The sequence below is a fragment of the Enhydra lutris genome, unplaced genomic scaffold, assembly GCF_002288905.1.
Source record: "Enhydra lutris kenyoni isolate GAN:26980312 unplaced genomic scaffold, ASM228890v2 scaffoldscaffold52, whole genome shotgun sequence".
NCBI classification, from domain to species: domain Eukaryota; kingdom Metazoa; phylum Chordata; class Mammalia; order Carnivora; family Mustelidae; genus Enhydra; species Enhydra lutris.
Genome location: NW_019154136.1, coordinates 3,600,567 through 3,627,656, shown reverse-complemented (window position 1 = coordinate 3,627,656; position 27,090 = coordinate 3,600,567).

Genomic DNA, 27,090 nt, shown 5'->3' with positions numbered 1-27,090 from the left:
GGGCATGAGGCAGTGGGACTGGGATGGAAAGTTCCATCACTCTAATCATAGTTGGCTCTACTGGTAGCAGACTCCCAACCTTAGCTTTCAGAAGTCAGTCACCTCATTAACATAAAAAAGACACCTGTGTGGCTCTCCATTGCAGGAAATTCCAAGGGTTTCAGGAGCTCTGTGCCCTCAGTGAAAACCAAATGTGTATTTTTTTTTTAAATAATAAATCACAATTCCACATGGCTCCTAGTAAATCTGCCTTACGTATCTCATATGTCTGTGATCCAAATACGGATGGCAGTGTAGAACATATCAAGACCACGGTCAGAGATGCTCATGTGGGCCACTATGGATGTCGTCCTCATCAGGTGACCGGTTCGTTCGTTTGATCGTTCACAAGTTCATTCATTCGTTCACTCATTCATTCAACCAAGGTTCATTAAGCACCCACCGCAGGCCAGAAAGTGAGTCACCATTTTATGTTACGTGGCTGTGACTATTCAGTCAACTGGGAGTTGACTGAGAATAGGATAAACGCATGAGACTGCACAATACTCTACTTACATAGTCTTATCAAGGTCACGAGGCTACCCATCAAGTTTGTCAATGCCTACTCCTTCTGATGTGGGAAACAGAGGCAAAAGAAAAAAATGAAATGTCCTTACCGTCCACAGCCCATTGACAAGTCATTGCAACAGGCAGAGTGACCTCCCTCTAGAGACTCAGCTGCCTCGATGTTGACACTTTGCCAAGGGCAATCTTAGCCCACCACCTGGGATCCTTTAACATACAGAAATTCGAGGCACCTGGGTGGCTCAGTGGGTTAAGCCTCTGCCTTTGGCTCAGGTCATGACCTCAGGGTCCTGGGATCGAGCCCTGCATCGGGCTCTCTGCTCAGTGGAGAGCCTGCTTCCCTTCCTCTCTCTCTGCCTGTCTCTCTGCCTACTTGTGATCTCTGTCTGTCAAGTAAATAAATAAAATCTTTAAAAAAAACAACAACAACCATAAATTCCTCTGGAAACTTCCTTGATCTCTACCACCTTGATCTCTACCACCCCCCCCCATGTGTTACTGATCAACCCCCAAGCATACAGCCCGCTGATACACCTCTGAAAAATCCCATGACTGAGTTTTTACAAGAAACAGTAATAAATGACCTTTTCCTAACAATAGCTAGCCCTGTCAAGGTCCTGGAAACCTTGTTTCCAAAATACCTTGGAGACTTACACCATCCCTAACTTCTTCCACTTGAAAGTATATAATCAGTCACCCATCACAACCCCAGTGCCGCTCTTTCTGTCCGGGGGTCCTGTCTCGGGGTGTTAATTAAACCACCTTATTGCACCAAAAATAGTCAAGAAGTCTTTCTAGACCATTCCCTTCTGAACCCCAACAATTCCACATCATTTCCACTTTCCTGAAATTATATTATAGGTTTCTTCTGGCCTCAGAATGAGTCCCCGGTGGGGAGTCATTCAGTCACCAAGAGGGATGTTTCCATATTTATTCAAACTACTAATTCCTCTGAAATCTGCACATTTCCACCAATGGTTTTCCCCCAAAAGCCCAGCCTCTTAGTATCTGAGATGCAGCCTCCTAGTGGCCCCACATCTCCAGGGGACAGACCCTTCTTCCTCTCCTTCCCACTCTTGTCACTGCTTTTTTTTTTTCTTTTCTTTTCTAAGATTTATTTGAGAGAGAGCAAGCATGGGGTGATGAGGGGGGCAGAGGGAGAGAGAATTTCAAGCAGACTCCCCACTGAGCGTGGAGCCTGATGTGGGGCTCAACCTTACAACCCTGAGATCACGACCTGAGCCAGAACCAAGAGTTAGTCACTTAACCGACTGTGCCACCCAGGCGCCCCACTGACAGTTTTCTTTACAGATCGTCTCTCTTCTCCCGGTGGATGGATGCTCCCTGCTTTCTAATGAGCCCGCACGCCCTCCCGGTTCCCCAAGACCCCTCTTCTCACCCCCGAGTAAGTAGCTAAGACTGCATTTGTGAACATCATGATGACCGGATCCAAACCAAGACAAGAAACTCGCAGCCAGTCAGTTTTTTAAGCCCCATTCTTTCCACACGGTTTCTGGGGCCTTCTAGGAGGCCTTCTAGGCCTCCACATGCCTCACGTAATTTACAGGCCCAGGCGTAAGCCTTCCTGTGCCCCCCAAAGGAAATTGGTCCCCAGAAACAGCCTCACTTCACATTCTAGTGTGCTTGAATGGATGCATTGTAAGTAAACTGTGTTTTCAAAGAAATTTTTGTGAAGTGACTCCTATTTCACATTACTTCCTATGATAAAATTTAAAGAGGTGTTCCAGCAGCAAGTATCTGAGCCTTGGAGGGAGAAGAATTACAAAGAGCACAAGAATTCTTAAAGCTTACCTTTAAAGCAGAAAAGATACTTTTAATATAAAGTAGCAATAATATTCAACGTATGAATGCATCTGTGTTCTGTGCAAAATGTCACATAAATTAAAAACCACCAGAACTAGAAACAGAGAGCCGGAAATGGGGAACAGGATTGTTTAGAATTCAGTCTTTTTCATAACTGGACCTGCCCAAAGCTTTATCGCTTTGGGCAAGACTTTGACCTCCCTTTATCAGAATGAACTTTCTGATTTCACATCCAGTGTGGGTTTATAAGGCCTTTTGATTTCTCATGCCCTTTCCTGATTAACTCAGTCCCTCCTCTATATTGTTGTACTTTCCTTTCCGGGAAAGGAAAGCCCTCTGAAGGCTCTAGGAGAGCGTCTTTCCCTGTCTCTTGTCACTTCTGGTGGCTCCCTCTAATCCCTGGGCTTGTAGATTCAACATTCTGACCTCGGCCTTCATCATCACGTGGCGTTCTCCATGTGTGTCTGTGTCTCTTCTTCTAAGGACACAAGTCACATTGGACTAGGGCCCTCCCTAATCGAGGATAGCCTCATCTTAATGGGACTGCATCCACAAAGACCCCATTTTCAAATAAGGGCATATTCACAGGTATCAGAAGTTACGGCTTCGACATTTTTTTTCTACGGGACACGATTGGGAGATGGTCCAGAGGGAAGAGCCTACGGGGAGGCCAACCACCTCAGGAAGTTGGAGGTGATCCCGGGCAGGGCCTGTCCCAGAGGGGGAGGAAAGTCTGAAAAGGAAGAGGTGGTCCACAGTCAAGGCAGCCAGAACGCGTAGACTCGGCAAAGGCCACGGACATGGAAAATTCCAATTTCCTTACCAGCATCGACAGCAAGATTAGAATGGAAACCAGTGAACTGAAGGGCTGGGAAGCAAAGAGGAGAAGCCAGGGCAGCCGACTTTCTAAGGAAACTGGGTAGTGACAGGAAAGTGAGAGAAAAACGCAGGCGGATGAAGGGGGAACACAGGAAGAGTCCACGAATGTTTCATGCTGAAAAGGCCGCGGCGGGGGAAGGAGATTTAAGGTGCCAGTGGATGAGGATAAATGAGGACTCGAGATCCCAGGCGAGGCGGGGGCCAGCTGTGGGAGGAGGACAGAACGCTTCCCCTCTGAGGTGGGAGTGAGGAAGCAGGAAAGGGGGTGAAAAGAAAAAGATGGTCCAAGATGTAAGGGATTCCATCTTGGAAGAGGCGGCCAGGATGGGGATGGGGAGGTGAAAGGGGACGGGGGCGGAGCTGTGAAGGGGCTTTTGTTCCTGGAGTCATTCCATGTCAAAGCCCGAAGAGGGAGGGCCCACAGCCCTGTGTTAGGGGCGACATAATGGGAGGGGAGGCTTGGTCTCAGGCGAGTCCAGATCGCTTGGAGACTGGAGTGGGACTGAGTCTTTAGGGGATCGGGGACCCCAGGGAACACCGGGGATCAGAGAGCGGGAGGGGTGCGGGGTGGGGTAGGGAGATAAGCAACACCCTTGCTGTGTGTCTCATCACACTGGAGGGAAGCAGGCCCCAGTGCCATGGAACCACACCGGAAGCCCAAACAGCAAGAGGCCGCGATGGGAGGAGGTGGTTTTGATTAAAAAGGCAAAGTTTCTCCTCCTTCCTGAGCACACAAGGCACACATCCGGAGGCAGCTGATCTACTGAGAATGAGCTTCCTGACTAATTATCACGTCCCTGGGGAGCCCCGATCCCTTGCCAGGAGCGCTCCCCGCCAGGGCTCCGGATGAACCCGGCCCCCGCGGACAAGGACGGGGCTCCCGGGGTCCCAGGCACGTCTCCGGGGCAGCTCCTGCCCGGCTTGCCAGAAACCACGGCGGCTGGAGTAGTCTCTCGCCCAGAGAGAGCTGGTGGCTCAACCTGCCTTTCCTTGCCCCCAGCCCCGCCTGACGCAGGTGGGAGACAAAGACTCTTGCCAACCCGGCCCCCCCCCCCCCCCGCACACTGTACCACCCCCACGAAAGCCAGACATTTTCAAATTCAAGGTGAACTCACAAGACACGCGGGCTGTGAAAATCGTCACAACAGAGGCTGGAAAGTCATGGGATGGGCCTGGCAGCGGGGGAGAGAGCTGATGGTACCCCCTTTAAACTCTGGGGCATCCCCGTGAGTTTAAGGAGGCCTTACTGTCGTCCAGACACGGGACTCACCATCTCCTTGCCCTACCACGGAGTCAGTGTGCGGATTAGCGGGTTTCTAGCTCTTAGGCTGCTGAGTAAAGGCAGGAAAGCACACACCGCACCCCCCACCCCATGTACCTCTTGGGGGAATGGACCCCTCCAAACCCATCCTCCACGGTGCCCACTTCCTACCAATCCGAGCAAGAGGAAGCACGAAGCGCGCTGGGGGCCGCCTCTCTTTTCCCGGGGGTGGGGGGCTTCATCCTCGCTCCTCCGCAGCGGTCTCCTAACCGCCCCCCCTCTTGAACAGATGGAGAAACCAAGATCAAAGGCAGCCCGAGGGGCTTGGCCAAGGTCACACGGCAGGTCAGAGGCTGAGCTGGACCTGGACCCAGGCCACTGGAGGCCAAAGTCAACCACCCTTTGGTGAAACACAGGGCGGCATTCTTCCCCAGGGAGTGGGGGTCCCGCGCCCACAGCCCGACCTGCCAGCCCCCGCGGCCCAGCTCTACCGCTGACCGACCTCCCGAGGCCACAGGACCCTCCTGGGCCTCAGCCCTGCCACCCATTCAACAGGCTCACAGAGAGCCTCCTTCACCAGGAGCCAACTATGGTGCATAAAGTCTCCACGACGCCCCTTATGTGGCACGTTGGAAGTGCTATTATTTCTATCCTTTCAGATCTTTCTGTGTCTCCCGGTGGGGGGGGGGGGGTCATTTCAGAGCCCTTGTTTGGCTTGACTGGATTTTTAAGGGCACTCCTGACTCCCACGTCCCCCAACACCTCCCCGCGGAGGTTCAAGTCTGTGATTAAGCTCCAAATAAATAAATGGAGCTAAGGAGAATAAGGCAATGAGATTAAAAAAGATGTGTCTCCAAGGGCATTCTTTAACAAATTGTCAAAATTGGTTTCTGGAATCTGGAGGACATTGCTAACACCTGGGTACTCAGAGCCAAATTAGATTTGCCTCTGATTTTTATTTTAAAAAAAAAAAAAAAAAAAAAAAAAAGGACACAGAGAGCCCTGCCCTCAAGAAGGGCCTCAAAATTGGTTTAATGCTCTGAGGTCACGGTCTCCGAATTCCGCATAATTTCATCTTTAACTCTGTATTTCGCAAGTGCAGCCCGATCGGCCAGTGGAGCTGGTGCCTGAGTGGAGGAGCCCCGAGCTCCTCGCCATCCTCCTGGCATGTGACATTCGCGATGGCCGGTGAGCACAGAATTCCAACAGGCCCACAAGGCGGGGAAAGTTCTGTGAGATTCCAAGGTAGTACAAGGGAAGGGTGCCATGTTTCCTACTAAGCAAGCACCGGCTCTGTTGCTCGCCATCCTGAGGACTTGGGCTTCTCACACCTGAGCCTCTCTGCTTTCTCGCTGGTCAGAGACCGGACAAGATGCTTCGTGAAACCTGTCCTGGTTCTAAGGTCCACTGGGCCTTAAGTGACCAACCAGTTCAGCAGGACGGTTGTAAGAAGTAAAAGAAGCTCGCGTAAGGACTCCTGCAGCACCCCCGTTCTCCATCACTGTTCCTGTCCACCTAAGTCGTGTAACTGTGCAGGACAAATGACCTTTCACCTGCTCGAAAAGACATCTCGACACCCAGCATGGATTCCACCAGGCTCCCGGCATTCTTGGGGCGAGATGCCAGCGACTGGTTCTTTGGAAGCTTGGGGGGATAGCTCAGTTGTTCTCAGCTCTGATGTCACTGACCCGTGCCCTTGAACCTCTCAAAGTGGTCACATTATACTGATTTTCTTCATATGCTGAGAGCGCAAAGACAATGGAAACCAGTCAAACCATGACACCAAGACAGTTTCTGACAAAATTTAGACCCTTATCACTCACTTAAAAATATATTTCTCAAACAAAAGGGATAAAACTCAGTGCCCTTCCATAGACTAGTATGAAAACTGAACTTGACATTCTAACAGGCTTTGGTCCGTCCTTCCTCCCGCCGCAAACACGAATCTGGTAGACAGTTTCAGTGGAAAATTGGTAAACCAGTTAATGATTCATGGGCCAGGGATCACATTTTGTTGTACCCCCGAAACAGTCTATTTATGTACTTTTTAACAATGAAAAAATAGGCTACTCATAGGCTAGGAAGACTATGGTATTTGTCAGCCTTTGAACTGCTAGGAGGATTAAGGGGATCTGGGTGAGCACGTGGCTATCACCTTCCCCTCCTCTCCTCTAGACGTGACCTTCCTGAGCCTGCCTACTCAGATGGACGATGAACGACTCAGAGAAGCAGCCTCACCCCAAGTGATTCTGATCTACACACTGAAGTCTGAAAAACCACTCACACACAGCAGAGTATGATTACCCAGAACAGAGCTTGGCAACCTCTTTGAAATTTGCCAGGAGGTAGCTTGACAGAGTCTTTGAAATTGACTTTCCGGTATTAGAATGCCTGCTCTTGCTAATTTGGGGAAACACTCTAGACCTGGAGATATGTCATTGAAGAGCCCTCACATGGAAGTCCCCAGAAACCCAGTGCCTTGGTGGGTCAGCCACCGGTGGGCTGGAGTTTGTAGAATATAGGACTTGCACAAAAACATGAGCTATTTCATCGAGTCTAAGGCTGATGAAAATCTATACTAAAGAAGATCCCCCCCCACCGCCACCGCCAGTCAAAATTAAGAAATAAAAAAATAAAAAAGACCTCCCAATCACATACTTTTAAACACACATTTTTTTTTCAAATGCAATATTTTATTAAATCGCCTCTTCTGTTTATTTTCAGCAATAGAAACTAGAAGCAGGAGGAACTCAGATAGGTCCTTCACTCTACCACTATGGTGGGCTCTCGAAGTTGGAAACCACTGAGACCGCTTGAAATAACAACCCATCCCTGCCTGGTCAGATGGAAGCCATCCCAGTGTGTAGAAAGGACCATCAATGGAGAGTCTAGGTGAGCAATCTCATTGAAAGCTACTAATACAGTATTTTACACCATTAAATCGCACGTTATGTCTTCCTACTGGGGAATATACAGATTCTGAACATCTCCAAGAAACGACTTCGGTATAGTTTCCGACCTCAGGAATAAACACAGACCACAAAGCCCATCAGCTGCTGGGTCTCCATGGCTGTGGCTAGGACACAAATTGGCCACACCATTGCTAAATGTGAAAGTTTACGATTTTGTCAAAAATGGAAAATCGTGCCTCTAGACCCCAAAAGTGTACAGCAGGGTCCTGAGAGAACTCTTGGCCATGACCGTAAAACTGCTATGGACAATCGCCGTGAGGCCAGACAGACGCTGAGAAGGGACTCAGCGACCACCCCATGATTTGAAGACAGAGCAGAATTCTTCCACAATGACCCCACAAGCCACTGGATAAAACCCTTCCCCTGTCTGAGGGAGTAAGATAGTGTGTGATGTTGGCGACGTACAAGAATTCTTTAAAATGTGTTCATTCTAGGGGTGCCTGAGGGGCGCAGTCGGTTAAGCGACCTGACTCTTGGCTTTGGCTCAGGTCCCGATCTCAGGGTCATGACATGGGAGCCCTACGTTGGGCTCCACGCTGAGCACAGAGCCGGCCTGGGTTTTCCTCTCCCCCCACCTCTGCCCCTCCAGCTCATGCTGTCGCTCTCTCTCAAATAAATAAATCTTTAAAAAAAAATGTTCATTCTATGTTCTCCATCAACAAACAGTTTGAGGTCACTTAATCATATACTCGAGCGGAATCAGAATGGGCTAATGTGATTTCGAAGTGGCCGCCAAATGAGGGGGTCAATTCAGAGAGGAAGGTGACCAAGTACTATGTCACTGGGCTCTGCCCTCCGTCTGCCACGGAGGCGGCAATGTCACCCAGGGCCCAGAAAGCACAGGCCATTTTCCTTCATTTTACCACCTGGGCATTTAAGATGAAGTCCCTGTAATCAACCTAGAACTTCCTCACAGAAGCCCCACGAGAAGAGTTTTGTTCAGTTCTTCCCTGATTTTCCAGTCCAGCTTAAAATAAATGTCACGCACACACAGAATTCTAAAAGCAGGAGGAAAATTTTTAAACCGTCTAGCTCTTCTCTCCTTTTCTAGTCTGTAATTGGAAAAGACAGGAGTAAAGATTGAGGTCTCTTGACTCACAGCCAAACATGCTCTTGTTTTTGCCTGATGCATAATTATCAAAGTAAATATTCTGTTAGGATGAGGCCCAACCACCAAATCGGCAAAGCACGCACTCGACAGAGAAAATTCTTCCTAAAATACACATTTCATCTTTGCAAAGAAACACATGCATGAATTTTACAAAATACCTTTTAAAAGTAAAATCGTACTGGGCCAAGACAGTGTAACGGAAAAGACAACATAAATCTTTGGAAATCAATGCTTGTTAACATCAATTTATCTCTTTAATGAAAAGCCACTGATAAAGCACGCCATTGGATTAAGTGAGCTAATGCATGCCACGGGCTTTGCACAAGAGCTGGGAACACTCAATAAAAAGTAGCTGTTATGATTAATAGGCAGGACCAGAGTGGGGTTGAAAATGCTTTTTTCACGAAGGCAATAAAGCTCCAGGATGGAACTTGTCAACCAGCCCCAGCCACGGGATAATGCATGGGTATGGGTCACCTGCTCCACCCGCTCTCAGGGGAGAACTGAGGATTATGGGAAATTCCCAGCTCCCCAGCGGAGATCTCACTGATTCTTGCCCACTCAGAAAAGTAGATCAAAGTGCAAGGGAGGGATGGCAGTGTATAGTAAGAACAGATGCATACACTTATCCCGATAAAAAGGAAATCTATGCACACCTCCATGCTTTCTTATTAGCAACAGATTGGAACCTCTCACCAAGAACTGCAGCGTGAGTGTGATCCATCCCACAGCTCAGAATGGCTGCTTTGGGGGCGCCTGGATGGCTCAGCGGGTTAAGCCTCGGCCTTCGGCCCAGGTCATGGCCTCAGGGTCCTGGGATCGAGCCCCGCATCCGGCTCTCTGCTCAGGAGGGAGCCTGCTTCCTCCTCTCTCTCTGCCTGCCTCTCTGCCTACTTGTGATCTCTCTCTCTGTCAAATAAGTAAATAAAATCTTTAAAAAAATAAAAAAAGAATGGCTGCTTTGGGGGAACATGAAATGCCACTCAGCACTTAGAATGTTTTAAAAGAATCCAAGCTGCTGTTGCTGTTGTTTTATCACCAAAGAAGAAAGCCTCCCCGATGTTTGTAATGACAGAGAAAAATAAGCAAATTCCTGATTTAGGTCGATTCCTCAAGTCCCAAAACTAAACTTGAGTTTGTAGCCTTGTTTTTTTAAATGCCTGTTTCTGATGGTTGGCAGAGAAAGGATAAATGGAACACGGTACTGTGAAACTCACGTGTATTTAGAAAATCTAACAGTTTAATTTTTTTTTTTTAAGATTTGAGAGAGAGGTGCACACGGTGGGGGACCAGGTAGGCAGAGGAAGAGAATCTCAAGCAGACTTCCTGCTGAGCATGGAGCCCACACTGGGCTTGATCCCACCACCTCTGAGATCACAACCTGACCGGAAACCAAGAGTCAGAGGCTTAACCGACTAAACCACCCAGGTGACCCATGGACATTTTTATTTCTAACTGGCCACCCTGATAATTAGCTTGTTTAAAATGTCAAAAATCCTATTCACTGTGTAACTTCTTCTGCTGCTCACAGAACAGCTTCATGGGTGAAAGTGACAGGTAATTTGTCACATTCACTCCCAATACCTGATCAGTCGGTATGTTAATTACCTGGTGTATTTATTCCTTTTTAAAAAGTTATTTCTTTCTCACTAATGACTGCTAATTTGGTAATATTCAAAAAGAAAGGAGATCTCAATTTCAAACCTGTTAACCCCAAACTTGTTTTAATACATTCAGTGGGGTAAAGACAGAAATTACTTCATAGTTTATAAACTGTTATCGTGAATAAAAAGCAGTCAGTTCATTTATCTGCTTTACTCCCTCTCATTTGGGCTGCCCTCATGGTTCTCGGTCTGAAACCTCTGCCTAAAATCTCACCTTCTGAACTTCTCAGCCAGAACATCTGTATTTCTTTCCCTTTGTTTCTCATTCAAAAAAAAAAAAAAAAAAAATCCAGATACTTCATTATTTCTCAATTAAAATTATACTAAGGCTTACAGTTGAAACGGCACAGAAGGTGATGAAGGCCAATTCTTTCCTTTTTAAAGACTTATAATTTACTGCTAGCAACACCGAAAAGCAGTTCCAAACCTTTTAACTCTTCCTACCTCTTTGGTTTGCTCGACACCCATTTCTCAAGCTCCAGCCACGTGCCAGGGATTGTGCGGGGCCCTGTGAGGCTAAGAAGAGAGTGGGGGTGGTTTGCCGTCTGATCAGCTAAGGGGATCTTGGGAGCAGAAGGACACAAACATTCGCTTCTGATGAGCAAATAGCAACCTACCCCATGGTGTGAGGGCACCGTCACCAGAATGGACAGTCCACGAGCACAGGTTTCACACCCAATTCGTTCCCCAGCACGGGCCCAGCATCTGGCAAGCACTATGGGTGTCACTGATGGGACAACCAGAGGGACCAGGTTCTCAGCTTCCCAGAACACACACACAACCCGCTGTGGGAGGACGGGAGGAACTGGGGGGTGGGTGGCTACGGGGCAGTGACAGAACAAAGCTCATCTCACAGGAGAATGGCAGTTAAAGGCTGGGGGCAGGGCGCGAGCGCCAAGGAGGACATCTGGAGGAAAGACGCCCTGGGTGGGTACCTGAGGGATAGGGAGCAGTGGGGATTTCACACTGTCTTCATGAGCCCCAGGCCCCACTGTACGAACTGGGAGTTCACCATTTTCCCCAAAGCCACCTGGGAAGCAAGTTCCTCAAAACCTCTAATGAGGACCCAGATCTTCACCTGCAGAGCCTGGTCATATTCAGTCCACACACCTTCAAGTGACATAAGAGAGTAAATAAGAATGTAGCAAAGTGGGGCATTAACTGTAGGTCAGCGTAGATAAAAGCTAGTCCCTTACGCGTGCCTTTCTCAAAGCCAGCATTATACAAGACTTCTTCCAAGCTGCCACCATTATCAGCGGCTGCCTGAACCCTTCACTCTACAAGGGGTTTGTGTATCTGAGTTTCAAAACGGGGGCAAGAAGTCTCGTTTGCAGGGGTTTGCTTAACCCCCAGTTTCATTCAACTTCTACAGTTTAAAAAAAGATGTATTTATTTGTTTTACAGAAAGAACTCATGGGGGGAGGCAGAGAGGAAGGGAGAGGGAGAGAGAAAGAATCCCAAGCCGACTCCAGGCTAAATGTGGAGTCTGATGTGGGACCCAATCTCACAACCGTATCTGATCATGACAGAAGCCAAAACGAAGTCAGGTGCCCAACCAACTGAGCCATCCAGGGAACCCCTCAACTTTTGCATTTTTGTTGTGAAACGTGTGAGTGGATGATCACTGCTAGATGTAGAAAAAAAATGCTGAACAAGGGGCACCTGGGTGGCTCATTCGGTTGAGCAACTGACTCTTGGTTTCCCCTCAGGTTATGATCTTGGCGTCATGAGATCAAGCCCCACATGGGACTCTGCACTTAGCACAGTGTCCTTAAGACTCTGTCTGCGCCTCCCCTCCCTCTCTAAAATAAACAGGATCTTAAAAAAAAAAAAAAATTCTCAACAAGATTCTGTATTAACACACACACACGCACGCACACACGCTACCAAGAACAAGGTGGCTCTTGAATGCCGATCTTACACCACCTGTCGAGGTTAAACAAATGAACAAAACACGTGTTAAACCACTGCTTTCTGATTTTCTGATGCGAGTTTGAATGAGACAAGTCTTGGGCTTGCCACCATCACCAGTTGGTACTTTAAGTCACTAAAATTAGGTGGCGGATCTGCTTCTTCACCGTGACTTCCTTGACCCACTGATTTTAATCAGAAAAATAGATTAATGGTGGCTGCTGAGCGAGCAGCTGTGATTTTAATGCGAAACCGTGCTTACCATACCAATGAACAAAACCCAGACCTTAACTGGAAGAAACAAATCCACATTTAAAACCTGCTTGTGTCCGGTCCGGGAGCTACTTCTCTTGGAGAGGTGAACAAATGAGCTCTAACCGCGGTTTCTAGCCAATGAAGTTCCCTGGGTGTGAATAACATCCCCTTGTTTACAGTGCAAAGATTAAGCAGCTTTCCTGAATTTATGGTCAAGAGAAACAAAGATGCCACCGCAATGGAGACATCCTATAATTCTGTTCCGCACGGAAGGCGTGCCCCTATCAGTATCTACTAAGCACTCAGCACAAACCTAGAATTCAATTAACATTCATTTTCTAGCTTCAAACGGTGGTAGAAGACTCACGATCACGTGCGGCATAGCCGCCACTACAAGTATACATGACAAATATACAAATTGCCTCCAATGAGTCATGTGAAATTTCAACTGGGAAGCACTTTTGTTGGTCTTAATGGCTATTTGGCTATGCATGTATTATTCCTCAGTTATAAAATTCGCACATTTAAAGAACTAACTGAGCTAAACCATGCCCACAGGAATTAAATCAGTGCACTTCCCCGCATAAAAATCAGCCATTCGGAGCAGGAAGGAAAACATTTTTTCCTATTGTTGAACGTGGGATTCCACATCCAATACTGTCATCCTACTGTACAGGGATCCTGGCTAACTCTGCCACCTAAAAATCAAAGTTGAGGGGCACCTGGGTGGCTCAGTAGGTTAAGCCTCTGCCTTCGGCCAGGGTTATGATCTCAGGGTCCTGGGATCGAGCCCCACATTGGGCTCTCTGCTCAGCAAGAAGCCCGCTTCCCCCTCTCTCTCTGCCTGCTTCTCTGCCTGCCTCTCTGCCTGCCTCTCTGCCTACTTGTGATCTCTCTCTCTGTCAAATAAATATTTAAAAAAAAAAAAAAATCAAAGTTGAACACAGACAAATCTAACTACACATCCAAGGACAGCACCAAATGACTAAGCTGAAGACAAGACAAAACAACAAATTAAAGCGCGAGAAGGCTGCCTTGGCGAGCGCAGGGATCTGGATAACCCTGCAGTCACGGCCTTGACTTAATCAAGTTTTTGCCATTTCAAACGGCCCATTTCTTTTTTTCTTGGCTCTGCCTTGTAAGTTGCCTACCCCGCCACCCTGAGTCCCTAGCACACAGTCTTCCTGCAAGGGGGCGGCCTCAGTGCCCTGGAGAAGAGGGCTGTCTGGCAACAAGGGGCAATGCCTGGGTTGGGGGTGGGAGGACGGAGCAGACCCATGAGAACCCACTCAGCTCCGCGCAGCCCGCAGCCCTGGGGGGCGTCACGGGTGAGCGGAGCTGCCGCCCTATTCATCCCTTTTGTCCCTGCACAATACGGACCGGGAGCCTGCCCCGATCATCATTCATACTGCAGCGATGACAGGCCCAGAGAAGACTCGGGAGGGGACATGGGCCCCAAATTAGCATATTTCTCCCCTCCACACAAAGGAGGCTTTTAAGCTTCTGTTTTTTAAAACCAGCGGAGGGAGAGGAGGAGGGGAGAGGGCTGGGCTGCTCTTAGCAACAGTGTCTGAATGTAATGATTTGCCTCCCTCAAAGCGACTTGCAAGTTTTTCAATTTCCTTACAGCAGGTCTCCTCTCAAATGGCCTCGAAACTTAGCAGAAAATATTTACTGGGCCACTAGGTAATAAACGTCTTCCCTCTCATTATTAAGTTGCAATTAAACTCTGATTTTAAAAATTAATTATAAACCCTAAACTTCCTCTTGTCCTGCTGTGGAGTAGGGTACCTCCCTTGCTCCTGGAGAAATTTGACAAAAAGAAGAAATTCACTTACTGTAATACTTATTGCGGGGAGGGAGGCTCGGAGGGGACGCCCTTGCCAAGTTTATTTATATGTTTTTGATCTTCAGTAATAAAAAGGGCAGGGGGTGGGCTGAAAGGCATCAGGAACACCCTGATGACCTTGAGACAACGGACCACGGGCTGGGAGCAATGACTTCACCTTGCCTGGCAGGCTGTGTCCCTGTGTTTGCTGAAGACGTCACCTTCGTCTTTGCTAAAGGAGAGCCCTAAAGCCGCAACAGGCTCGGGCTGGCAGAGCAGACAGGAACATCTGAAAGGTCATAAAAACCATATCAACCCAGTAAACCTCTAAGAGGCCAAAAAAATGATTTGTGTTTCACTCCACCAGATATTAATTCTCCAAGAGATGGAATCTCAATTCAAGGGGGAGAAATGACTTCTCTGGCTCGGAATGAATGTTTTGAAAGGGCTCTGCCCCTTAACAATAACTCCAAACCATCAGAGGTAATTAAAATGACGCCCTACTCCACACAAGCTCTGGTTCCTTCGTTATGGCTCGGGCTGATCTTCAAGGTCCCAGGGGAGGGAAGGCCGGGGAGGCTGCGCGCAGTTAGAGCTCCTTCCTGAGGACCAAGATGGAGCCAGGCACCCGCTCGGGCTAAGCTTGGCTCTGGAAGGCGGCCCATGCGCTCCTGCCTTCTCTGCCTTCTGGAAGGGAGAAGGAGGAGGCTGAAAACGATGGTGGGGCCATCTGCTTTGCCTCCCAACCATGTCCCCACGGAGCTGGCCTAGCGTCCTGCCTTTAACAGATGCCTAGACACTGCCCCCTCCCCTAGGCCCATTTTCTCCAATGGACCCCCAGCCCCCTGGCTCCCACCTCCATCTCACTCTCTCCTGCACAGCATCCACATGCCCTCTCGTCTCTCTTTACTGCTGTCTCGCTGGCCTGCACCGCCCAGCAGCGTGGGCCTCCCCTAAATTCAGCTCTGCTAAGAATGAGAGCCCAATTTAAAAACTGATGTCCGTGAATCACTAGATGGTACACTTGAAACTAACACTGTATGTTAACTCACTGGAATTAAAATAAAAGCTGAAAAATTAGAAGGAAAAAAAATACAGTATTTAAAAAAAAAAAAACCTAATGCTCAAAACCATAGCTTAATTCTCTCCAATCTGAGCTATAGGTCCAATGCTATCAAGTCAAAATCCTGACCAGCTTTCTGTAGCTACCAGCAAGCTAACTCTCAAGCCCTTCTAGAAAGGGTAAAGGAACTAGAAGAGCCGAAATCATTCGGAAAAAGAACAAAGTCAGAGGACTCACATTACCCAATCTCAAGACTTACTCCAAAGCCACACCAATCAAGGCAGTGTGGCTTGGACACACACAGATCAGCGGAACAGAAGAGAGAGCCCAGAAATAGACCCACATGAATACACTCACTTTTGAAGAAGGTAATTTTATGGGGAAAGAATATTCCTGTCAGCAAATGGTGCTGGAACATTTGGCCGTCCATATGCGAAATACAAAGTCAGACACATACACGAAAAGGAACTCAAAACGGCTCAGGGCCCACGACGTTAACCTATCAAACTCCCAGAGGAAAATACAGGCGGAAATCTACCTGATCTTGGGCTTGGTGACAGGTGTTTCCATCCAACACTGGAAGCAAGATCGACAAACCAACATTCCGCCAAGGTACACTTTATCAGGATGCTAGCTTAGGGAGGTGCGCAGTAATTGGTGTAAACGCTTTTAATGACCTGGGCTTCACCCAGCGGATGAATTTGCGTGAAATACGTCCTTCTGGATGCTGCCCCAGCAGGGTCGGGGCCCTGTGCTGCAGGACAAACAGCCATTACCGCCCCCACCCCGACTCAGAGCTGACGATCCTCCTCGGGGACCCCTGTAGCCGGACCCCCGCAGCCGCAGGAGCAGGCCCACTTTCTCAAGCCACGCATGTCCTCTCGCTCACCACCAGTGGCCTGAGGACTTGGTGAGGGCTGGCTTCGTATCGGAGACTTCTGATGTCTCCGGGGCCGTCACTCAGTGCCTGGCGCACGGGCGTCCAGTCAATATTTCAAACCAAACCACTAACCCACCTACAGGCCTTGCTCAGGCTGCTGTGTCCACTCAAGCGCGGCCTAGCACGCTGGCCCACTCCAAAAGTTCCTTCTCCTCGGTCTTCCTCCTCCTTGGCCACCCCCTATGCTCACCCATCTGTGAGCGTGTAAGAGGCTCAGAGAATTAAGGGTCCAGCCTCTCTCAGGAAGTCACACCGCTTCTGATAGGGTAAGGTGGCTCCCCAAGACCCCTCGACACAAAATCAGGGGTGATTCCTTTGCGAAGCTCCCGTGGCTCGTTCACAACGCACACACATGTACGTTTCAACACACGTTCACACATGTGTACGTATATACATACATGAACAGAAGGATGACGAAGTTTCGATGAGGTCGAGGAAAACGAATTCGGCTTAGAATACTTTGAACTGTGACAGATGTAAAACATTTAAGTGAAACTGTGTGGATGGCGGTGCCTGGGTGGCTCAGTGGGTTAAGCCTCTGCCTTTGGCTCAGGTCGTGATCCCAGGGTCCTGGGATCGAGTCCCACGTTGGGCTCTCTGCTCAGTGGGGAGTCTGCTTCTCCCTCTCCCACTCCCCCTGCTTTGTGCTCTCTCTCATACTCTTTCAAATAAATAAAATCTAAAAAAAAAAAGTATGCGGGTGTATATATGCCTGTGTGTACAGGTGCGTCATATCAGGATACACATATTTGCACGCACGTATATGTACATGCAGGCACAAACCCCTCACAGACATACGCACACACAGATGTGTGCGTACGCATAAACAAGTGCACGTGCAAATGTACACGTATACCCTCCTGCACGTGCACACACACGGGTGGGCACATATGCGCATAATCATATTCATGTATACACGTACTTTCTGTGAAGCATTTCACATCCTTCTAAACTCAGAATGTGCTAAGTTGAATTCATCTTCTCCACCCCCACCTGATGCCTCCCTCATCCTTCCCGAAGCTCTCCCTTGCTGTCAAAAGCATCACCCTCATCTGAACAACTTACAGCTTTTAGGCATTCAGAATTCCAGAATTCCAGCTCCTCCGTTTACCAGGCCTTTAACTTCTACCTCTCTGGCCATCCATGCCCACATCTCTACAGTGGTCATAACAAGTCCCCAAGTCAACGTGCTGTTTGGAAGAGTCACTCAAATTCCACAAAATCTCTCTATAAACCATACACACTCTTTAAAATATATAGTCGTTGGCTCGGACTTCTGCATGCTGGGTGGGTACTGGCTCGTGTGGGTTTCAGTAGTTCAAATCCATCCTTGCCCCTTTATCCAACCTCTCCTGGCCTGAGGCTTGGATGGAGGCCAGGGCCGTGTAGCTGATTCCCAACCCCTACGATCTCCCCATCTCAAACCCCAAACCAAAGCTCACCTGTCCAAACCTAACCCTCTTGCTGAATTGTTTGCTCCATCTCCAGTGGAATCCCTGCCTCCTAGATCAAGTTGGCTCTCACTGACCCATGGGGATCACCGTCCTTCAAAGCCAGTCATCGGCGCTCACCTGCAGTGCTTCTCTCCGTTACCTATGGCGCCTCTTGCCTTTACTTCTTGGACCTGTTTCCTTCTCTCTCTTCCCTCCCTCCTTTCACTTGTCCTAATTCTATTCATTTTCGTGGCCTAACTCCAAGGCTACAGCTTGTGGGAAACCCTCCCAAGGATTCGTTTCTCACACCATCTTGGGTCTATACCCCGCCAATTTACCACATGACGACGTCCTACCTTTTCCCACAAAGCACCCTTGTGTTTAAGTCTTCCATTCCAAAATGACTTTGACCTCTGACGCCACAGGGACCCTACAGGGCCCTTCTTTGGTGCTATACCGAAAACACCTACCCTAAGTTTAGAAACATGTGCTCACATTCCATGAGAACTCATTGAGTGCTTTGGTCCCGTGGCTTCTAAAATTGGAGTATCATTTTTCTATCTTAAAAACAAAAATTGGGGCAGTTGAGTGGCTCAGTGGGTTAAAGCCTCTGCCTTTGGCTCGGGTCATGATCCCAGGGTCTTGGGATCGAGCCCCGAATCGGGCTCTCTGCTCCACGGGGACCCTGCTTCCTCCTCTCTCTCTGCCTGCCTCTCTACTTGTGATCTCTGTCAAATAAATAAATAAAATATTAAAAAAAAAAAAAAAGGACTGCATGGTACCATCTCTTTTAAGAAACTGGTAAGTAAGCAGCACTCCATTAGTGTAGAGGCAAAATGTGGCCAAGTGTATTACGGAGCGCAAACCTGCATGCTGACTGTGTTACGTTGGGAGGGCTCGATGTGTAGAAATACTAAGTGGTTTTAATTTTCTACCTAGAGTTTGTGAAGCCCAGGGGCCCCGAATGACCTCAATGTTGAACAGGAGGCACATCCATCTGCCAGCAGTAATTATTTTATTGACCTGATTAAAGAACAACTATTTTCCATGGTCAAAAAGATCTATCCAAACACATCAGCCTTAGGCACACAATGGCAGTAATTAGAAATGCATATTTCCCTAATTAAAATAGGAGTCAATGGGCAGAACATAAAATAATGTTTTAACATTTCCTCAGCATATTTCTCTCCCTGGTTATGATGTATGATTAAGCCAAAAACCATTTTTAATAAAAAGCTTTGAGCGATTATTGACACACCATATAATTCAGCCATTTAAAATGTACGATTTAATAGTTTTTAGGGTTTTTTTTTTCTTCCTTTCGACTTGTTCAGCTTCTGCGATTTACCCGTCACCATAATCTGATTGTCAACATTTTGGTAGCCCCTAAAAGAAACTCTGATCCTATTGGCAGTCACTCGCCCTTCCCCCCACGCTACCCCATCCTCCCAACCCCAGTTCTGCGCAACCACCAATCTACTGAGCACAATGTTTTCAGGGCTCAGCCGTGTTGCAGCAAGTATCCAAACTTCCTTTTTTTAACTGATAAATAATATCCTATGGGACTATATACCACATTCAGCTTGTCCATTCTTTAGCGTGTGGGCATGTGGGCTGTTCCCACTTTTTGGCTATCATGAATCACGCTGCTATGAACATTCACGTACAAATTTGTGTGCGGATGTAAGTGTTCCTTTCTCGTGGGTCTATACACAAAGGTAGAATGGCCATGTTACATGGTAACTGCATTTAACCACCTAAGGAACTGCCAGTGTTTTCCAAAGCAGCTGCACCATTTTCTGCTTCCACCTGCAGTGTGAGGGGGTTTCACGTTTTCCATATCTTGACCAATTCTTGCTATCGCATATTTCTGATCCTAGCCGTCCTGAGTGCCTGTGAAGGGGTAATCTCACCGTGGTTTTCATTTGCATTTCCCCAAAGACCAATGACGTTGAACATCTTTTCATGTGCTGTCTATTTGCATATCTTTTTAAAAGAAATGAGTATTAAACCCTTTTCTGTTTTTCTTTTCAGGTTGTGTTTTTATTACAGAGTTCTAAGACTTTGAAAAAATATATATATACACACACACACATACACATATATGTGTATGTGTGTGTGTATATTTAGGATACTAGTTTCTTAGATGTATGATTTTCACATTTTTTCCAGTCTGCCAGGTGCTTTCTTCAGTCTTGATGGCGTCCTTTGCAGTACTAAACGTTGTATTTTCGATAAAGTCCAATGTATCTATTTTTTTCTTTTGTTGCTTATACTTTCTGTGTTACATCTCAGAAACCACAGTCTGTCCTGCGGTCATGAAGATTTACTTCCTTGTTTTCTTCCAATGATTCTGGTTTTAGCTTTTACATTTAGATCTGTGATCCATTAGGAGTTACTTTTGTGAATGGTGTGAGACAGGGGTCCAACTTCACCTTTTTTGGGGCGGGGGGGGCATGTGGCTATCCAGTTGTCCCAGTATCATTTGTTGAGAAGAATATTCTTACCCTGTTTTTAATTGTCTTGGTATCTGTCGGTCCATTAGGGCTGCTTTAGCAAGCTACCATAGACTGGTGGGGCTTAAACAACACACATTTATTTCTCACAGGCTGGATGATGGGAAGTCCAACATCCAGATGCCAGCAGATTCCCTACCTGGTGAGTTCCATTTCGTGGTTCATAGAGGGTCCTTCTCCCCACATACTCACATGGCAGAAGAGGTGAGGGAGCTTCCTGGAGCCTCTTTCATAAGGGCACTAATCCCATTCATAAGGGCTCTGCCCTAAAGACCTAATCCCCTTCCAAAGGCCCACCTCCAAATACTGTCCCACTGGGAATTAGGTTTCAACACGTGAGCAGGGTGGGGGGGGGGTTGGGGGGGTGCACATTTATTCTAGAGCAGTACCCTTGTTGAAAATCAACTGACCACAAATGTAAGGGTTATTCCGGGGATTTCAATTTTATTCTCTTGCTCTATCTGTCTATTTTTAGGCCAGTACCAAAATGCCTCGATTACCGTAGCTTTGTAGTTTGGGGGTCATTAGGTTGTTTGGGGACCCCCAAATTCCAATTTGGTAGAATTCTATTTTAACTCAAACGCTGGTTATATTAGAACTGGCTGGAAAAACCTAAATTCACATCTGACTGTCCATTAGACGGCAAAACCTCTTAATGCCTTCATCCTCTGACTGTGAAAAGTGACCCAGTCACGTACCTAGCCTATGAAAGTCAAGCATCCCATTTAACAATTCCCCCACTTCAGTATATTCAAAATTATTTGAACAAATATCAAATTAATTTTTTCAGCTGGATACGATGAGATGATTGCCAGGCCTTGGACAGATAGACTCGGAGCCCAGGGAACTGAAGAATGCCATTCTACAGTTCAGTGTTGGGATCTAGAAGGATCCTGAGACTGCAGCAGGACAAAATATTTCCTGGCGTTTGCCAGTTGCCTACTGCTACAGGCTGTTCCCCTCAAAACCTACCCGCGTATCTTCTAGTGTTGGAAAGTAAGAAAAGAGACAACTCACTGTCTTTAACGAGAGTGAGACCGAGAAAGCTGGGAGACATCTTGCCTCACTTACCTGGGATCTTCTAACATTTGCCAGAATGCTTTTCTTTTCTACAGCAGAAATGCAAGCACCCGAAAGGCTTCCAGCTCTTTCCGTATTTGCTTAGGATAGAATGCCATTTTCCATCTCACGGAATCTGTGTTTGCTTGTATGAAATGGCCTTCTTTCCAACCTATGCCAGCAACCATTCCCAAAACAAAAGGTTTCTTATTACAAAGAAGATGGAATCTGTTTTTCCCTGCAGGAGGAAGTTAAGAGCAGCAATTCTTTCTCCTCTAATACGTACTTCTGTGTTTCTGGTCAAGTAAAAGTTCTTTGGCTTTCAGCGTACCCTGAGTTATAGATTTATAAATCAGTTTGGGGGTTTTGTTGAAATCTTGAGCATTCTACCATTTCAATGGGAGTTTTAGCTGTCTGCAGGGACAGCCAGCGACTGTGGAAGGCAGGTGTAAACTTTTCAGGGCCAGGTGCAACCTCCAAATCATGGACCCTCCCTCCATCATGCCTTTTCTCAGAAACTTCCCCTCTCCGTGCAGGGAGTGGTATCCTTCTGAGGATTCTCCCAATCCACGAAGAGGCACTGTGTCCCAGTTGGTGGGTTCTCTGTTTGAGTGGGGAGGAAAGAATGCCAAAAACCCTGCTCTCCACCCTCCATTCCTTCTTTCCTTCCTCATTTTCTGTCTGTCCTCTCCTCTGCCATTTGGCTGCCTTCCTGCAACATCTAAACCTCTGGTTTTTCCACCTGAGCTCTGTTCCTTTCCCATGCTTGCGTTTCCTCTGTGGAATTCAGAATTTCCACACATTGATCTACTGTAGCTCCCTATCATCCCCAGAACCTCTACACTAGTTTGTCTGGTTCTGCTCTGCATTCCTCGGCACTATTATCCATGTCCCCAGGCCCTCCCTGAACCAAAAAAAAAAAAAAAAAAAAAAAAAAAAGACTCAACACCCACTACTTACAAAAAGGCTGCCTTATACTCACTGGAGGTCGTATTTCTGTTTTCTTGTCCCATATAGTCAAGCATAAAGACAGTGACATTCATCAGCTGGAGCAAATATGGACTTCTCTCACCCCAACACTTTTTTTTTTTTGTACACTCATTTTTCTTCTTCTTTGACTAATCATCATTCCAAGAACTGACTCATACTTTTGCAGCAAACACCAGTACCCTAGTGGGCCGCCAACACGTACAGCTGTTGCTCACTTTCTGGTCCCATCACAGGCATGGACGGGAAGGGTGAGCACCTTTTCTCAACTACGCCAACAAGACAACTCCTACTGGACATGACATGCAGATGGCTCGGATGGTCTGTCAATATGTCTCTGTGTATTACGATCTATCCCCCAGCACTTGTCATGTTTCAGTCTGCCAAAAATATCAACAAGGTCCTAGAAATCCCAAATCCTTAAACCAGTAATAACATAAAGATGAGACCTGATGAAATGACTTAAGATAAGCACAAATATCATCTTGTGTGTCTGCAAACATCCTTACACACGAGTCGCTGCTGAAGTTCTGCGCACCGAGCAGAAAAAATTTGGCAGAAAATCAGTGGAAAGAGCAATAAGGAAATTTTTGCTGAAGTCCAAGCAATTTTTAACGTAATTAAGTATTCCAAGACCCAATTTTAACATTTACCAAGAAGTTTCTCTCTTGGAGTCTACTTAAACACCTAAGGATTCCTATCCTTTATGGATTTCAGAATATTATTTCTAGACACAATGCCTAAACATCCCATCTAAACTCGAAAGCAACATTAATCCCACCTATATTTTTTGCATGGTTTGAATACATGAATTATGATTCTAGCCAGCTTTCTTTTTGCTGCTCTGGCCTTTGTGATACCCATTTCTTTATAGAAAATGGAATGGCTTGCTAATCCATTAGTCACTCAGCTCTAAGTGGATTAATGCTGGCACACTAGAAAATGGCTCCTATGGATCACATCAAATGAGTAATTTCAATTTTGGACTTTATAATCAAGCCCAAGGGGCCCTCCAAACTATAGCCTTAACACTTGCTTCGTAGCAGGCTTCTTTTTCCAAATGTTATGAACATTGTTATTTAAATATTAACTGATTTTTAAAAATACCGTTCTTAAATTTTGTTTCAAGATATAAAATGTAAAGTACAGAGTAAACACATACATTTTCTCTCTACAGTGTCAGCCTAGAACTACATGAATCTTCAACAGCCATTACAAAGATATCAGGGGAGCTACCCACCAAAACAATAAACTAAGGTCTTCAGTCATGTTTCCTGTTTACTCAGGCAACTGCCCCACATTACAAATGCCCTTCACCTTGCAAAACTACATGTGAGGATGAGATAGTACTTCGCAAGAACTAGAGGGGCACCTGGGTGGCTCAGTGGGTTGGGCCCCTGCCTTCGGCTCAGGTTGTAATCTCGGGGTCCTGGGATCGAGCCCCACATCGGGCTCTCTGCTCGGCAGGGAGCCTGCTTCTCCCTCTCTCTCTCTGCCTGCCTCTTTGCTTACTTGTGATCTCTCTGTCAAATAAATAAAATCTTTAAAAAGAAAGAAAAAAAAAGAACTAGAATGGCCATCACCAAAAAGATAGTAACAAGTGTTGGTGAGGATATGGAGAAACTAGACCCTCGGACACTGCCTGCTGGCCAGAACCGAAAACAGGGCTGCTGCTTTGGGAACCAACATGGAAGTGTCTCAGAAAGTTAAAGAGAGTTACCACACAGCAACTCCACTCCGAGGTATATACCCAAGGGAAATGAAAACACAGGTCCACACGAAAACTTAAACGCGAAAGTTGAGAGCAGCGTTAATCCCAATAGCCAAAAAGTACAAACAACCCAAGTGCCCGTCAGCTGGTAAAATGGATAAACAAGACGTGGTCCATCCACAGAGTGGAATATTATCTGGCAATAAAAACAAAGTGCTGATACACGCGTCAACGTGTATGAACCTCTGAAATGTTATGTTCTGTGAAAACAGCCAGACGCAAAAGAATATACGGAAGTCCCTTTATGGAAAATGTTCATGGGGAGCCTGGGGGGCTCAGTCGGTTAAGTGTCTGCCTTAGGCCTGGATCATGATCCCACGGTCCCGGGATGGAGCCCCGCATTGGGCTCCCTGCTCAGCGGGGAGTCTGCTTCTCCCTCTCCCTCTGCCCCTCCCCGCTGCCTGTACGCATGCTCTCTCTCAAATACATCTTTTTAAAAATAAATAGATAAATAATTTTTTTAATCTTTAAAAAAATTTTTTTTAAGATTTTATTTATTTATTTGACAGAGAGAGATCACAAGTAGGCAGAGAGGCAGGCAGAGAGAGAGGAAGGGAAGCAGGCTCCTGCCGAGCAGAGAGCCTGATACGGGACTCGATCCCAGGACCCTGAGATCATGACCCGAGCCGAAGGCAGCGGCTTAACCCACTGAGCCACCCAGGTGCCCCTAGATAAATAAATTTTTTAAAAATATAAAATGTTCAGAAAAGGCAAATAGTGGACAGAAAGTGGATTTGTGGGTCCCCAGGCAACCTGGGACTGGGGATGGGAACAGGGCCGAACGGTAAACTCACGCAAGGCATCTTACTGGGTGATGGAAATGTTCTAAACTGGGATTGTGGTGCCAGGAGCCGTACAACTTGGCAAATTTACTGAAAGTCATTTAATTCACTTTAATACCGGTGAATGCTATGGGACGCAAGTCCTACCTCCATGCCATAGCTTAAAAAATATACATGTCAGAGAAGTCATCAGGAAGCAGGTAAAGTCATTTGGATCAGAGACGGGGGTGGCCTGGGCCAGGGAGGAATGAAATTGTAGTAAGGGGAACTCATTCAAGAGAAGCTCAGAAGACAGAACGGTTGGGATTTCCACAAAGTCTTTCCTTACCTAACGCTTTAGCATCACGTGAACTCTCACGGCACCAACACTCAGTCCCGTTCATCTGGACATAATCACACCCTGCCTTCCATGATCGACCGATTGAGTTGTGCACACTGTCTTTGCCTAGAGGCCGGATGTGTCCGTGGGTACACCACAAACACGCAAGAACATGTGAATGGTGGGCCAATGGGACAAAATCAGCCCCAGGCTGAATATCATGGAATATTCTGGATTATATTAAGAGCCCTCATAATGTGAAGACAATAGAACTAGCAATTACCTTCACAGAAGAGTTTGCTAAAGTTGGCACCACAATAACAGAGTCAAAATCGATTTGTCAGAGAATAACCACCATAAATTGAGAGCAAAAAAGGGAAAAGAAAACACAATGAGGGAGTCAGCCAAAAGCAACAGGTGCAATGTATGTATCTTGAAGGAAAAATTAAAATACAGGAATATTCTGAGGGACAGTTTTGTCTTCCTGAGAGTCTGTCCCTTTACTAAGTCAAGTCTTAAGCCCATGGAGAACAGGAGAGAGAAGAGGGTCCAGAGGGTAAGAGTCTGGGTCTTGGGTGAACCCAACTTACTTAGGTGAGTGTGAACGATAAATTTGCTTAAGTTCTGTTAACAGCTGGCTTCCTTGAAACCAGGTCCATGGAAAATATCAGTGAAAGTATGTCCAGCTCTTAGGACAGGCAATGAACACAAGCATTACCGTTTTTATTGTGGGGGTGACATATTGCAGGGGTGACATTCAGCGGCCATCCAGGGTGATGGACCTTTCTGGAACCATGGCCACAACTTACCCAAAGCCTCGGTTGGCCACATTTGGGCACCATGCCAAGGTGGAGCTGCTCCCTCCGAGTCGGAGCTTGAAAAAAATAGCCAAGTCACTGGTAGCTTCCAATGGCTCACACTGAAGGAAGCTCTGCTGTATGGCGTGGTGGCCGGCAGTTGGATGGGTGGATGGGTTTTAGGTCGGCGAGATCAGAGGCCCGCGTGCCATCACTGGCTGGGATGGCTCAAGACCGATCTTTGACATCACTTTATATTTGGTTTCCTGTTGGAGTGTTCTTGGACCATGTGTGATTAGAGTGGTATTTGAAAAAAAAAAAAGAAGAAGAAGAAGATAATGTATTGCCCCCCTCAATGTCTTACTGCTTTTCGTGCAATTTTTATTTAAAACATTAGCACTGATCCAATTTACAAATGAACTGAAGCTATGTCATAGTCACTTCTTGGACAAAACTTCAAGGTTTATTTGGGGAGAGTTCTACCTAGTACCTAATATCTGTCCCACGTCACTCCTGTACAGGGTACAGAAGAGAGATTTTGAGTCTGAGCTGGGTTCTCTCATTTCAGCTCTGCCACTTACAGGCTGCATGACTTCGGGAAGGAACTTAAACCCTCTCAGCCTCGATTTCCTCACCTGTAAAGAGAGGATGGTAACAGCCCCCTAAGGTCGATGGGAGGTTCAACAGATCTAGGACGCACAGAGCCCGGTATCTGCTGCCCATGACACAGCAGGTCCTGGAGGACCAGGAGCCACCATCACTGTTAGTCACATAAAATCACCATCATTAAAGGACATGCCTTGCTTATGGCTCTACACCACCCTTTTGCTAACCACCACATGTCTTGAAGAATAATGCATTTTGTTCTGCAGGGAGGAATGGAGTCTTCCCAGACATGCAATTGACATAGAGGGAAGATTATCCCATCCCAGACTTCAGTTCCCCTGGAGAAGCACAGTTGCTGCAATTTTTGATGACATGAAGCTTCAAAGACAACATCTAGCCAGGGTACCACTGCCAGGAAAGTGGCCTATTCCTTGTCTCAGAGGCATACAGATTTTTAGAAAAGAGATCACTTGTTACTTTGCTTAAGATTTCTTGTGACAGGTGTCACCGATGGACTAATGCATCTTTGTAGAGAAGAACTCCTCTCT